The sequence below is a fragment of the Oryctolagus cuniculus genome, chromosome 1 (genome assembly GCF_964237555.1).
Source record: "Oryctolagus cuniculus chromosome 1, mOryCun1.1, whole genome shotgun sequence".
NCBI lineage: Eukaryota > Metazoa > Chordata > Mammalia > Lagomorpha > Leporidae > Oryctolagus > Oryctolagus cuniculus.
In genome coordinates, this window is record NC_091432.1 from 68681012 (window position 1) to 68695336 (window position 14325).

The 14325-nt window shown below is 44.6% G+C and overlaps 1 long non-coding RNA gene across 1 annotated transcript; it reads right to left on the reverse strand.

The window, feature by feature from the left end:
• Positions 1–6070: 6070 nt before the first annotated feature.
• Positions 6071–8768, reverse strand: LOC138850086 (uncharacterized). The gene is made up of 2 exons (XR_011389616.1): positions 8711–8768; positions 6071–6339 (listed from the first exon to the last, which is right to left on the reverse strand). It is a non-coding gene; the product is annotated as an uncharacterized lncRNA (long non-coding RNA).
• Between the last annotated feature and the right edge of the window lie 5557 nt (positions 8769–14325).

A 14325-nucleotide genomic window follows, 5' to 3' on the forward strand; every position in this document is an offset into this window, starting at 1 on the left:
GCAGCTCCAGCCATTGTGGCCATTTGAGGTGTGAAGCTGCAGATGAAAGACTTCTCTCTCTCTCTCTGCCTCTCCTTCTCTGTGTAACTCTGACTTTCAAATAAATAAATAAGTCTTTAAAAAACAGTTATATTTATATACACTAACAATATGAAAAGGAAATTAAACTATCTGAAATGGAAATTACAAAAACAACCTCACTGGGGCCGGCACAGTGGTACAGCAGGTTAAAGCCCTGGCCTGAGGAGCCGGCATCCCATATGGGCACTGGTTCTAGTCCTGGCTGCTCCCCTTCTGATCCAGCTCGCTGCTATGGCCTGGGAAAGCAATAGAAGATGGCCCAAGTCCTCGGGCCCCTGCACCCACATGGAAGACCCGGAAGAAGCTCCTGGCTTTAGATGGATGCAGCTCTCGCCGTTGCAGCCAATTGGGGTTGCAGCCAATTGGGGAATCTCTCTCTGTCTCTACCTCTCTCTGTAACTCTGTCTTTCAAATAAATAAAATAAATCGTTAAAAAAAACTCATTTACAGTATTATAGAAGAGAATAAAATCCTAGAAATAAACTAAGTATCTGAAAGAGTTGGCTACTGAAAACCAAAAAACATCAATGAAAAGAAACTGCACAAGACACCTGTTATTATATTTGGAATGGCTAATATCATTAAAATGTCTATACTATACAAAATGATCTGCAGATTCAACATAATCCCTTTCAAAATCTCATTGGCACTTCTTACAGAAATAGAAAAAAAATTCTAAAATTCACATGAAATCATTAAAAAGCCTAAATAGTCAAAACAAACTGAAGAAAAATAGCAAAGCTGAAGGTAACACACTTCCTGATTTCAAAAGATATCACCAAGCTACAATAACCTAAACAGAATCTTACTGGCATAAAGGCAGAAAAATGGAACAGAATAGAGCTCAGAAATAAATCCACACATATACAGTTAACTGATCTTTGACAATGATACCCAGAACACACAAAGTGGAAAGGATAGTTTTTCAACACACAATATTGGGAAAAGTGGATATCCATATGCAAAAAATGTGCATGTGTGGCACAGTGGTTAAGTCACCACTTGGAATGTCTACAACGCCTATTACAGCATCTGGTTTGAGTTCTGACTCTGTGTTTCCAACATAGCTTCTTTCTAATGAATACCCTGTGAGGCAGCATTGAACTGGGTCCCTGCCATCCACATGGGAGACCTGGACTGACTTCTGGGCTCCAGGCTTCAGCCTGGCCCAGCCTTGGCTGATGCAGGCATTTGGAAAGTGAACTAGCAGATGGATGATCTCCCTCCACCTGTCTCTTTCTCTGTATCTTTTTGTCTTTTAAATAAAATAAAAATATATAAATAAATAAAATTTAAAATTTAGATCTTTATTTTACAACATATAAAACAATCAAGACTACTTCAAAATATAAGACCAGAAACTGGAAAAATCCTAGAAGAAAACATACAGAAAAACCTTCATGACATTGGTTTTGGCAATTATTTCCTGTATATTATGCTAAAAGCACAGATAACAAAACCAAAAATAAACAAGTAGGACTCCATCAGACTGAAAAGCTTCTGCATAGCGACCGAAACAATAGACAGAATGAAAAGGCAAACTGTGGACTGAGAGAAAAATTATGTGCAAACCATACATCAGATAAGGGGTTAATCTCCAAAATATTTAAGGACTTCCTATAACTCAAAAGTTAAAAAACAAAACAAGAAACCAATAATGTGGTTGGAAAATGGGCAAAGGAAGTGAATAGAATCATTTTTCAAAAGACATACCACTGGCCCTTAAGCAGACAAAAAAAAGTTCACTAATCATCAGGGAAATGCAAATCAAAGAGTTAATTAACTCACACCTGTCAGAATGACTTATCAAAAAGACAAAAGTTAGGTGTCGGGGTTGTGCTGCAGTACTTTAAGCCTCCGTCTGTGGCACCAGCATACCATATGGGCGCCAGTTTGAGTCCCAGCTCCCTTGCTTCTGATCTGGCTCCCTGCTAATGTGCCTGGGAAGGCAGTGGAGGATGGCCCAAATGCCTGGGCCATGCACCCATGCAGGAGACCCAGAGGAGACTCCTGGCTCCTGGCTTTGGATCAGCCCAGCTCCAGCCTTTGCAGCCATTTGGGGACTGAACCAATGGATGGAAGACCTCTCTCTCTCTCTCTCTCTCTTTACCTTTTTCTGTCTGTAACTTTGCCTCTCAATTACATAAATCTTAAAAAAAAAAAAAAGATAGCAAGTGTTGGTGAGAATGTGGAGAAAAGGAAATCCTTGAATAATTTTGTGGGGATGAAAATGGTGCAGTTGCTATGGAAATCAGGATGAAGTTTCCTCAAAATATCAAAAATAGAACTACCACATGATCCAGCAATCCTACTTCTGTGTTTATATCCAAAAGAACTAAATCAGTATGTTGAAGAGATATCTAGGGGCTGGCATTGTGGCATAATGGATTAAGCCACCTGCAACACCAACATCCCAAATGGGCACCAGTTGGAGTCCCAGCTGACCCACTTCTGATACAGCTCTCTGCTAATGGCCTGGGAAAAGCAATGGAAGATTGCCCAAGTCCTTAGGCCCCTGCACCCATGTGGGAGACCCAGATGAAGCTCCTGGTTCCTGGCTTCAGCCTGGCCCAACCCCAGCTGTTGCAGCCATCTGGGGAGTAAACCAGCAGATGGAAGATCTCTCTTTTGTCCTTTTCTCTCCAACTCTGTCTTCCAAATAAATAAAATAAATAAGTCTTTAAAACAAGAGAGGGATATCTGCTCTCCAGTGTTTATTATAGCACTCTAACTAAGAAGAGCAAACAACTTAAAAGTCCATTAAACATGATACACACAGACACACACACACAGACACACACACACACACAGTGGAATACTATTCAGCCTTAAAAAAGGAGACTGCAATGTGTGACAATATGCATGTGTTTGGGGAGCATTTTGCTAACTGAAATAAAACCGACACAGAAAGACAAATATTACATGATTCCATTTATACAAGATATCTGAAACAGTCAAATTCATATAATCAGAGTGGTAGTGACCAGGGGACAGGGGAGTAAGAAGTGGGAAGTTACCAATCAGGGGACATAAAGTCTCAGTCAAGCAAGATGAGTAAGTTCTAGAGATTTGCTTTGCAACATTGTACCTACTCAATAATAATGCACACTTAAAAATTTGATAATAGGGTTCTGTTGGTTCACTCCCCAGATGGCCACATTGGCTATGGCTAGGCCAAGCCAAAGCTAGGAGCCAGGAGCATCACCTGGGTCTCCCTCATGGGTACAGGGGCCCAAGTACTTGGGCCATCTTCTGCTACTTTTCCCAGGCCATTAGCAGAGAGTTGGATCAGAAGTGGAGCAGTGCCGGCGCAGTGGCTCACTAGGCTAATCCTCCGCCTTGTGGCGCCAGCACACCGGGTTCTAGTCCCGGTCAGTGCGCGGCAGCAGTGTGCTGGCCGCGGCGGCCATTTGAGGGTGAACCAACAGCAAAAGGAAGACCTTTCTCTCTGTCTCTCTCTCTCACTGTCCACTCTGCCTGTCAAAAAAAGAAGAAGTAGAGCAGCTTGTACATGAATCCATGCCCACATGGGGTGCCAGCGTCGCAGGCAAAAGCTTTACCTGCTATGCCACAATGCTAGTCCCAATAAATAAATGTTTTTTAAAAAATTCGTTAAGAGGGTTAATCTCATGTTCAATGTTTTTACTACAAAACAGTTTTTTTTATTTTTATTTTTTGACAGGCAGAGTGGACAGTGAGAGAGACAGAGAGAAAGGTCTTCCTTTGCCGTTGGTTCACCCTCCAATGGCGGCCGATCCGATGGCAGGAGCCAGGAGCCAGGTGCTTTTCCTGGTCTCCCATGGGGTGCAGGGCCCAAGCACCTGGACCATCCTCCACTGCACTCCCTGGCCACAGCAGAGAGCTGGCCTGGAAGAAGGGCAACCGGGACAAAATCCGGCGCCCCAACCGGGACTAGAACCCGGTGTGCTGGCACCGCTAGGTGGAGGATTAGCCTAGTGAGCCGCGGCGCCGGCTACTACAAAACAGTTTTAAAACTCCATGTTGATTTTTATCATTTTTTTAGCATTTTGAAAAAAAAAAAGAAAATGAATTGAGACAAGCAAGGTCAAGGCAGAGAAAACATTTACAGGGTAATTATCTGGGAGTCCCAGATGAAATTCCTGGCTCCTGGCTTCAGTCTGGCTCAACCCTGGCCATTGCAGCCATTTGGGGAGTGAACCAGTGCATGGAAAATACCTTTCTCTCTTTCTCTCTCTATGTAACTCTGCTTTTCAATAAATAGAAATTAAGTTTAAAAAATCTTTAAAAAATGCAGAGCTAGACCAGATGAATTCTCAAATTAGAAGATAAAAAGGATAATAAACATCAATGTTACAGCAGGCATTGATCTTGCTCAGACTCAATTATTTCATATATTCCTGCATATCACATTACCCAAAGAGCATAGTAAAATGGCTTTTTATCAAACATGCTATCATCTACAAGGTGTCTATTTACTTTGCTACACAATTCAACTCAACATTTATTGGTCCTTGTCACATGAGGGCAATGTTTTGGGCTCTGTGGAAGTAGAGCAGTTGGCAGGGACAGGAGCAGGGTGGGGTGGGAGGTGGAGTGTCTTGGATAAGACCACTTTTTTAAAAAAGATTTATTTTATTTTATTTATTTGATAGAGTTACAGACAGAGGTAGAAACAGAGAGAGAGGTCTTCCATCCCGCTGGTCCATTCCCCAGATGGCCGCAATGGCCGGAGCTGAGCTGATCTGAAGCCAGGAGCTTCTTCCGGGTCTCCCACGTGGGTGCAGGGCCCCAAGCATTTGGGCCATCTTCCACTGCTTTCCCAGGCCATAGCAGAGAACTGGATCAGAAGAGGAGCAGCTGGACTAGAACCGGCGCCCATATGGGATGCCAGCACTCCAGCCAGGATTTAACCCACTGTGCCACAGTGCCAGCCCTGGATAAGACAACTTAAAACTTGAAAATGTTTATAATCTCAGAAACAGAAATAAGATAAAGTAGGAAGATTATTGTTTTAGTTTTTATTTTTTAATTATTTATTTATTTACTTGAAAGGCGGAGTTACAGAGAGGCAGAGGCAGAGAGAGAGAGAGAGAGAGAGAGAGAGAGGTCTTCCATCCACTTGTTCACTCCCCAGATGACCTCAATGGCCAGAGTTGTGCCAATCTGAAGCCAGGAGCCATGAGTTTCTTCTGGGTCTCCCATGTGGGTGCAGGAGCCCAAGCACTTGGGCCATCTTCCACTGCTTTCCCAGGCCATAGCAGAGAGCTGGATCAGATCAGTGCCGGACTCGAACAGGCACCCAAATGGGATGCTGGCACTGTAGGCGGTGGCTTTACCTGCTACACCACAGCACCAGCCCAGGAAGATTATTGTTATTCAAGGTCTATGATGGTTAATTTTATGTGTCAACTATAGTGGATTAACAGATTCCCAGGTAGATTATAAAACATTATTCCTGGGTGTATCTGAGAGGGGGTTTCCAGAGGAGACCAGCATTTAAATTAGTAGACTGAGTAGCAAGCTTGGTCTGACCAATGTGAGCAAGCATTATTCAATCCATTGAGAACCCAGATAGAACAAAAAGTCAGAGGAGGGAAGAATTTGCTTTCTTTTCTGGAATGGAATATCCATCTCCTTTTGCTCTTTTTTTTTTTTTTTTTTTTTTTTTTTGACAGGCAGAGTGGACAGTGAGAGAGAGAGACAGAGAGAAAGGTCTTCCTTTGCCGTTGGTTCACCCTCCAATGGCCGCCGCGGCCGGTGCACTGCGGCCGGCGCACCGCGCTGATCCGATGGCAGGAGCCAGGAGCCAGGTGCTTTTCCTGGTCTCCCATGGGGTGCAGGACCCAAGCACCTGGGCCATCCTCCACTGCACTCCCTGGCCACAGCAGAGGGCTGGCCTGGAAGAGGGGCAACCGGGACAGAATCCGGCGCCCCGACCGGGACTAGAACCCGGTGTGCCGGCGCCGCTAGGCGGAGGATTAGCCTAGTGAGCCGCGGCGCCGGCCTCTTTTTTTTTTTTTTAAGATTTATTTTATTTATTTGAAAGAGTTACAGAGAGAGGTAGAGACAGAGAGAGAGGTCTTCCATCCGCTGGTTCACTCCCCAGATGGCCGCAACGGCTGGAGCTACACCGATCCAAAACCAGGAGCCAGGAGCTTCTTGTGGGTCTCCCACATGGGTGCAGGGGCCCAAGGACTTGGTCCATCTTCTACTGCTTTCCCAGGTCATAGTAGAGAGTGGGATCGGAAGTGGAGCAGCTGGGATTAGAACTGGTACCTGTGGGGAGCAACTGAGACTAGACTAAGTTACTGGAATTAAGACTTACTCTATGCATTTGCTCTCCCACAATATGGTGCTGAAAGGGAGCAAACAACCTCTACGCAGCTGCCTCTCGCCAACTTGACTGATAAGCTGCAGGAGCTGATCCTGCTCCTGACTGGAGGAGAGCAGCGTGCTCGGCGTGTGGGTAACAAAGCATGGATTGGTGGAAGAGGACTATAAAGGAGGAGAGAGACAACATGCACCAGGAACACCTGAGGGAAACATCTGAGGAACATCTGAGCAGCCCCCAAGAGAGCCAGCCGGAGGTGTGCCGCTCCTCCGCGGAAGCGGGGGAAAGCGGCGGGGGGTGCCACCCCTCCACAGAGGTGGAGGGGCCGGCAGCTAACCCGGGAAGGGCTGAGCAGACAGAAAGAACAGCGCAGGGTCTAGTGTCGTTCCTCCGCGAATGGGGGAGCGACAGGTACCCATATGGGATGCCGGCACTTCAGGCCAGGGCGTTAACTCGCTGCACCACAGCGCCAGCCCCATCCATCTCCTCTTGCTCTTGAACATCAGAACCCGTGGTTTTGGGGCCTTCAGACTCTGGGACTTACCTTAGCAACTTTCCAGGTTCTCAGGCCCTTAGCCTTGGACCAAGAGTTATACTAGGGGTTCCCCTGGCTTCCTGGTTCTCAGCCCTTGAACTCAAACCACCACCTGCTTGTCCTCTAGCTTGTAGACTGCATATCATGGGTTTTCTCAGCCTGCATAACTGTATAAGCCAATTTGTATAATAAATCCCTTCTCAAGTAACTTGCATATATCCCACTGGCTGTGTCTCCAGTGAACCCTAATACAAGATCACATAAAATTAAAACCATACAAACAGTACAGATAAAATTCTAAGCAGGCCCAAAGCAGGTAGAGAGAAAATTAGAGGTCTGGGAAAATTTCAATGAACAATACATTTGTGGAACATAATTTTATTTTTTTAAAAGATTCATTTATTTATTTGGAAGTCAGAGTTTCACAGAGAGAAGAGAGGCAGAGAGAGAGATCCTCCATTTGATGGTTCACTCCCTAATTGGCAGCAATGGCCAGAGCTGTGCCAATCTGAAGCCAGGGGCCAGGAGCATCCTCTGGGTCTCCCACATGGGTGTAGGGGCCCAAGGACTTGGGCCATCCTCTACTACTTTCCCAGGCCACAGCAGAGAGCTAGACTGGAAGAGGAACAACCGGGACAGAATCCGGTGCCCCAACCGGGACTAGAACCTGGTGTGCCAGTGCCACAGGTGGAGGATTAGCCTATTGAGCCATGGCGCCAGCCATCTTTCTTCTTATTTTTAAAAATAAACAATATAAATTTATTCCTCCCAGTTCTGGAGAATATTAAGTTGTGAGCAGCATGTCAATGTGGCTAGGTTCTGGTAAGGGATCTATTCCATGTTGTATACAGCTGACTTCTCATTGTACCCTCACATGCTAGAGAGCAGAGTTAACTGACTTGCTTCTTCATGTCCATGTCCTAGTGTACAGGATTCAAATTTGGGTTTCCTCAAAATGATACATGACCATTTTTACTCAGGAATAGTCAAGACTTTGAGTTCTAAATCCATAAATATCATAGTCCATAAAAGTTTCATTTGACTGAATTTCTCAACATGAATCAGTCCAGAGAGAATTCTGCTTGTTTTAAGATGAAAGGGGGGGGGGGGGGGCAGCGCTGTGGCACAGCGGCACAGTGGCACAGTGGGTTAAAACCCCAACTTGCAGAGCCAGCATCCATATGGGTGCCAGTTCAAGTCCCGGCTGCTCCTCTTCCAATCCATCTCTCTGCTATGGCCTGGGAAAGCAGTGGAAGATGGCCCAACTCCTTGGTCCCTGCACCCACGTGAGAGACCTGGAGGAAGCTCCTGGATTCAGGTCAGCTCAGCTCTAGCCATTGCGGTCATTTGGGGAGTGAACCAGTGGAATGTAAGACCTCTCTCTCTCTCTCTCTCTCTCTCTGGCTCTACCTCTTTCTGTATCTCTGTCTTTCGAATAAAAAAAATAAATCTTTTAAAAAATAAAAAAAGATGAGAGGGAACAGTCCTTCATTTCTGTTCAAAACTTCTCAATATTTCTTCTGTTTTGATGAACCACAATATATACAGTATTTTGTCCTCTTTTTTGCTAACCCCACTCTTAGCTAAAACCAAGAGAAAATTAACTTGCAAATCAAGAGAAACTGGACAGGCCCAGTCCTTAGTTGGTCTTGTGGGCCGCTAGGAAGCATCACAAGAGCGGCTCACAGGAGCTCCCCGATCCTGGGTCTAGGAATATGGTCAGTATAGTCTTAGCGAAAAGTAGGATTCTACATTAGCTGGGGGAGCAAAACGACACTAACCTTCCAGTTAGTGTCCTTCCAGTTTCTCTCTCCTGCTGGCTCTGGCATCCCTTAAGCTGAAAAAGAGAAAATAAGATTGAAGGAATAAACAATTACAATTGCAAAAAACACAACAACAAGGACTCTGCGGTCTCCTCTGCTTGGCTCACTGCCAGAAATAGTTAGCATTGAAAAAACAAGACACAGTTACCAAAGCCCTGGTGAGTCATGGGCTGAAACGTAAATACTGTTTTCAGAAACTGCAAAGGAGGATATGCTAATTACTCTAATTTCCTCATAAGACAATGTATACATCGTCTTATGTATACATATTGTCATTATGTATACATATATATGTAACTGCAAAAGTTGTTCTCAAACAGTACTTTATACTTGTGTGTATGTATGCGTGCAAATAGTTGAAATCTTAGTATAGAGTTGGTCTTCTGTATATAAAGTTAATTAAAAATAAGCCGGGTATGGGAGGAAGAACCACTATATTCCTAAAGTTGTACCTATGAAATTTGCATTCATTAAATAAAAGCTTTCTTAGAAAATAAATTAAGTAAGTAACCTGAAAGTAGATCATTGTAAAAATTAAGAGAGGGATTAGGAGAGGAAGGAGGAGGAAGGGTGGGAGGAGCATGGGCAGCAGGGAGAGTAGGGTAGAAGTACAACTATGTTCCTAAATCTGAAACATGAAATTTGTATACATTAAATATAGTTTTTAAAAAATGATATTTGGGCTCATTTTTTAATCTTCTTAAATGAGTTCTTTGACATCATCACAGTCACAGACCAATTAAAATAAAACCAAAGAACTAATGCTAGAGAAAAAAAAACAAATGGATGAGGACCAATATTACTATTATTGATTTTCACATATTCTGTCCTATATCCAAGTTTACAGCAGAAAAGTATTGAGAGGAAATTTAACTTCTATGAAAAATAAGTAAATTACTCTGTAACTGTAAATAGGAAAAAACAGAGAGAGCTCCCTGGTAATGAGCCTGAGAAAGCAGCAAAAGATAGCCAATTGCTTGAACCCCTGTCACCCATGTGAGACACCTGGATGGAGTTCTGGGCTCTTGGCTTCAGCCTGGCCTGGTCCTGGCTGGGGAGGCCAGGGAGTGAACCAACAGATGGAAAATCTCCCTCTCTCTCTTTCTCTTCCTGTCTGGCTCTAACTCCTTGCCTTTCAAACAAATAAATAAACCTTTAAAGAGAGAGATTCAGATGGAAAGTTTGAAAGAAAACTACAAGCAACATTTGTATCAGATATACAACATGAGGGGACAATGATGTCCATTTAGCTGTCCTAGGGAGTCCCATGAGTGAGGCCCACAGTGTGGTGGTTGGCTCTGCAGCTGGGGAGCTATGTATCTAGACTCCAGTCCCACCATTTACTAGGTGTGGGTCTCTGTAAAGTTATTTAAGTTCTCTAACTCTCAATTTCCTCATCTGTAGAATGAAATGTAGATACCCTACCAGTAAGATTATCACAAGACTTGAACAATATAAGGCATGTAAACACAGCATGTAGTACCTTGCCTGACAGGTAGATCATGTTGAGTAAATGAACTGAATTCTTATCTCTCCATACTCTTTTCAGAAATCCACCATGTAAAAGTGGATCTAGGGGCCAGTGCTGTGGTGCAGCAGCTAAAGCACTATATGGGTGCCGGTTTGAGACCCAGCTGCTCCACTTCCAATCCAGCTCTCTGCTATAGCCTGGAAAAGCAGTAGAGGATGGCCCAAGTCCTTGGGCCCCTACACCCACGTGGGAGACCCGGAGGATGCTCCTGGCTCCTGGCTTCGGATTGGTGCAGCTCCTGCCATTGCAGCCAACTGGGCAGTGAACCAGCAGATGGAAGACTCTCACCCTCTCTCTCTCTCTCTGCCTCTGCATCTCTGTAACTTTGCCTTTCAAATAAATAAATAAATAAATCTTTTTAAAAAAAGTGGAATAACTGTGATTGAGTTGTCAGGTTATAACAGTCCGAGTATTTGGGTCCCTGCCACCCATGTGGGAAAGTAGGATGGAGTTCCAGGCTCATGGCTTTAGCCAGGCCCAGTCCAACTGCTGTGGACATTTGGGGAGTGAACCAGTGGAAAGAACATGGACCTCTCTCTCTCTCTTTCTCTGTTGCTCTGCCTTTTAGATAGATAAATAGATAGATAGATAGTAGATTGATCGATCTTTTGTTATATTTACCATTCACCACTTGCTAACTGCCTATGAAGAGATTCAGTGCTTGGCACAGGACAGGCTCCTAGTTAAGGTATGTTGGATGTATGGTGGATCTGTGTCTTCAGATCCCTGGAGGAAGAGACACTGGATTTGTTCTACATATTTTCAGAATACTCCATCTGGTACCAGAAAGCACAGTAATAATCTTTTTTTATTTTATTTTAAAAATTTATTTTCATCTCATTTGAAAGGCAGAGAAACAGATGGAAATCTTCCATTTGCTGATTCACTCCCCAAATGCTCACAATAGCCAAGGCTGGACCAAGCCAAAGCCAGGAACCCAGAACTCTATCTAGGTTTCCCAGGTGGGTAGCAGGGGCCCAACTATTTGAACCATCACCTGTTGCCTCCCAGAGTATGTATTAGCAGGGAGCTGGAGCAGAAGGGAAGCAGCCAGGACGGTAACCAAGCATTCTGATATGGGATACAAGTGCCCCAAGCAGAGACTTAGCTGCTATGCAAAATGCCCACCCCTCCTCCTTACTTTTTGATTAGAGAAGGTAGGCTTGACTAAACAAAGTTCAGGCTCTTGAGGAGGGCCCTTGGTAAAGAACAGAAGAGAGGGGCTGGTGCTGTGGTGTAGCAGGTAAAGCCGCCACCTGCAGTGCCAACATTCTCTATGTGCATCAGTTCAAGTCTTGGCTGCTCCACTTCTGATCCAACTCCCTGCTAATGGCCTGGGAAAAGCAGTGGAAGATGGCCCAAGTACTTGGGCCCCTGACACCTATATGGAGGATCCACATGAAGCTCTTGGCTCCAGGTTTAAGCTTGGCCCAGACCTAGCCATTGCAGCCATCTGGGGAGTGATCCAGTGGTTGGAAGATTGATCTCTCTCTTTCTTTTCCTCTCTCTCTCTCCCTCTCTTTCTGTAACTCCGACTTTCAAATAAATAAATAAATCTTTTAAAAAAAATAGAAGAGAAAAGGAGGTTTCTGTGAACAAGACATACACTCTCTAGGTCTTTACTGGAATCCCTCTTCCTATCTACAGATGGGAGGGGCTGATGAGCAGGACACCCTGGAGCAGTAGAGATATCCCCTGTGCCAGCTATGCAAGGCACAGCTTGGGTAGAGGGCCTCACTCATGACAGACCTCTCAGGTCCCAGGCCCAGATGTACTTAATTCTTTGTGGAGTAGGTGGAAGCTACAAAGAGGCAGTTTCACATAAAATCAAGAACAACATTCTAATAAAGCTATCCAAACACAGAAGGATTGCCTCCAGAACAGTGCGTTGCTCATCACCAGCCCCTGAGCTAGAAGGAAGGTTGCTATGGCAGTTGTTAGGTTTGAGAGGGAATGCTAGCTTTGGGTTGGTGAGGTTTTCTCATTTCCTTTCTGAGACGCTCACGCTCTCAGAATCAGGCTCTTGAATGACACCTAGAGGTTTACTGATAGAAAAGAGAGTATTATTACTACAAACTAAGCCCAAGGAATTTATTCTCCATTCTGTCAGTTTGGATTTCAACTCTACCTGTGAGTTGAGATCCTTTTCTTGGGATTTCCAAGGGTGGGGTCTCACAAAAAAGACCTGAATTATGATCCTGAAATATCACCACACCTTGGCACAGCTATAGGGCCCAGGCCTGAAACAGGTTGAAGCTCCTTCTTCCCAGGCATTTAGAGAAGGAAACTGGTCATCTACACAGCTTAACTAAAACTGTGATCAGTGCCATGAAAGCTGGATTAATAAAGAGATCCTTGGGGTTTGAGATGGAAGGGATTATACTGATGCAGTGAAGTTAGAGTTAGTTCTTGATGGAGAAATAACCCAGGCAGGTAAGATGGGATAGGAACAGAAGGCAGTAAGTATAGCCAAAGAGCCTGAACTTTAAAAAATACATATATTTGAAAGGGAGATGCGCACACACACACAATCTTCTATCTGCTGATTTATTCCCCAAATGGCTGCAAGAGCCAGGTCTGGGCTCGGCTGAAGCTGGGAGTCAGGAACTCCATCCTGGTTTCTCACATGGGTGGCAGAAGCCCTAGTACTTGAGCCATTTTCTGATGCCTTGCCAGGTACATTAGCTGGAAGCTGGATTGGAAGCAGAGCAGCTGGGGCACTGTGATATGGGGATGCTGGCATTGCAAACAGCTTAATATGCAGTGCCACAATGCCAGGCCCTGAGCCTGGACTTTGGAGACCAATGGACTATTTCTGATTCTGAATTTTCCCCATAAACTGTGGCTTTAGGTAGTCTCTTAAAGTCTCTGAACAGCAGCTTTCTTTTCCTACAATGGGGATATTCACATCTTCATTGATAGCTTGTTTAGGGACTGGAGATAATACACAAAAGAAGCACTCAAGTTGCAAATTGTACTGCTACGAATGGGATGGACCTGGTGTGGGCACAGCACTTGTGTAGAGGCACAGGAAGGGGGCCCAAGGGTGGCAGTGCTGAGGGCCTAGGACTAGGAGTCAGCCGACTTCAGTTTGATTTCTTCACTCCATGTCACTAGACAAGTCACTTATATTTTCTCTGAGCCTCTTTCTCCCATCTGTACAGTGAAGACGTTGGTCTAGAGCAGGGGTGGGAGGAATCTGTTTTCTGCTGAGGGCCATTTGGATATTTAAAACATCATTGTGAGCCACAAAAAATTATCAATTTAAAAACTAGCCTGCTAAAGATTTATTGAATTTCAAGTCCTGTATACGGTGCCACGGCAGGGCCAGAACAAATGAATTTGAGGGCCTTTTATGGCTTGTGGGCAGGATGTTCCCCCCACGGGTGTAGAGTAATAGTTTCCTATCCCAGGTTCATACTACAATCACCTAGAGAGCTTTTAAAAAGTCTGAACAAATGGGACACGTGTTTGGAGCAAGAGTTAAGTTGCTAGCATCCAATATCAGAGTCCCTGGATTCAAGTCCTGGCCCTGCTTTGGATACAGTTTCCAGATAATGCACACCAGTGAAGGTGTGCGTGGCTCAAGTAGTTGGGGCCTTGCCACTCCACATTGAGTTTCAATCTCCTGCCTTTGGCCTGGCCCAGCCCTAGCTGTTTGTGGGCATTTGGTGAGTGAACCAGCAAATGAAAGGCCTCTCTCTCTCCCTGTCTCTGCCTTTAAGATACATAAATAATTGTTTAAAAATTCTGACTATGCTGCATTCAAACCTCTGGTGCTGGGATCCAGAGAGTAGACTTCTTAAAGCTACCCAGTAATTCCAAAGTGCACCCGAAGTTAAGAACCATTAGACTGAATAGTCTCTAAGGTTTCTTACAGCTACTTTATTAGGATGTAGAGAAAAACAACAATAAATAATTATAAAAATAACTACTGGGGTGGGTGTTGTGTGGGCTAAGCAGCCACTTGGGACACCTGCATCCCACACTGGAGCACCTGATTTGAGTCCTGGCTACTCCATGCTTCCAATCAAGCTTCCTG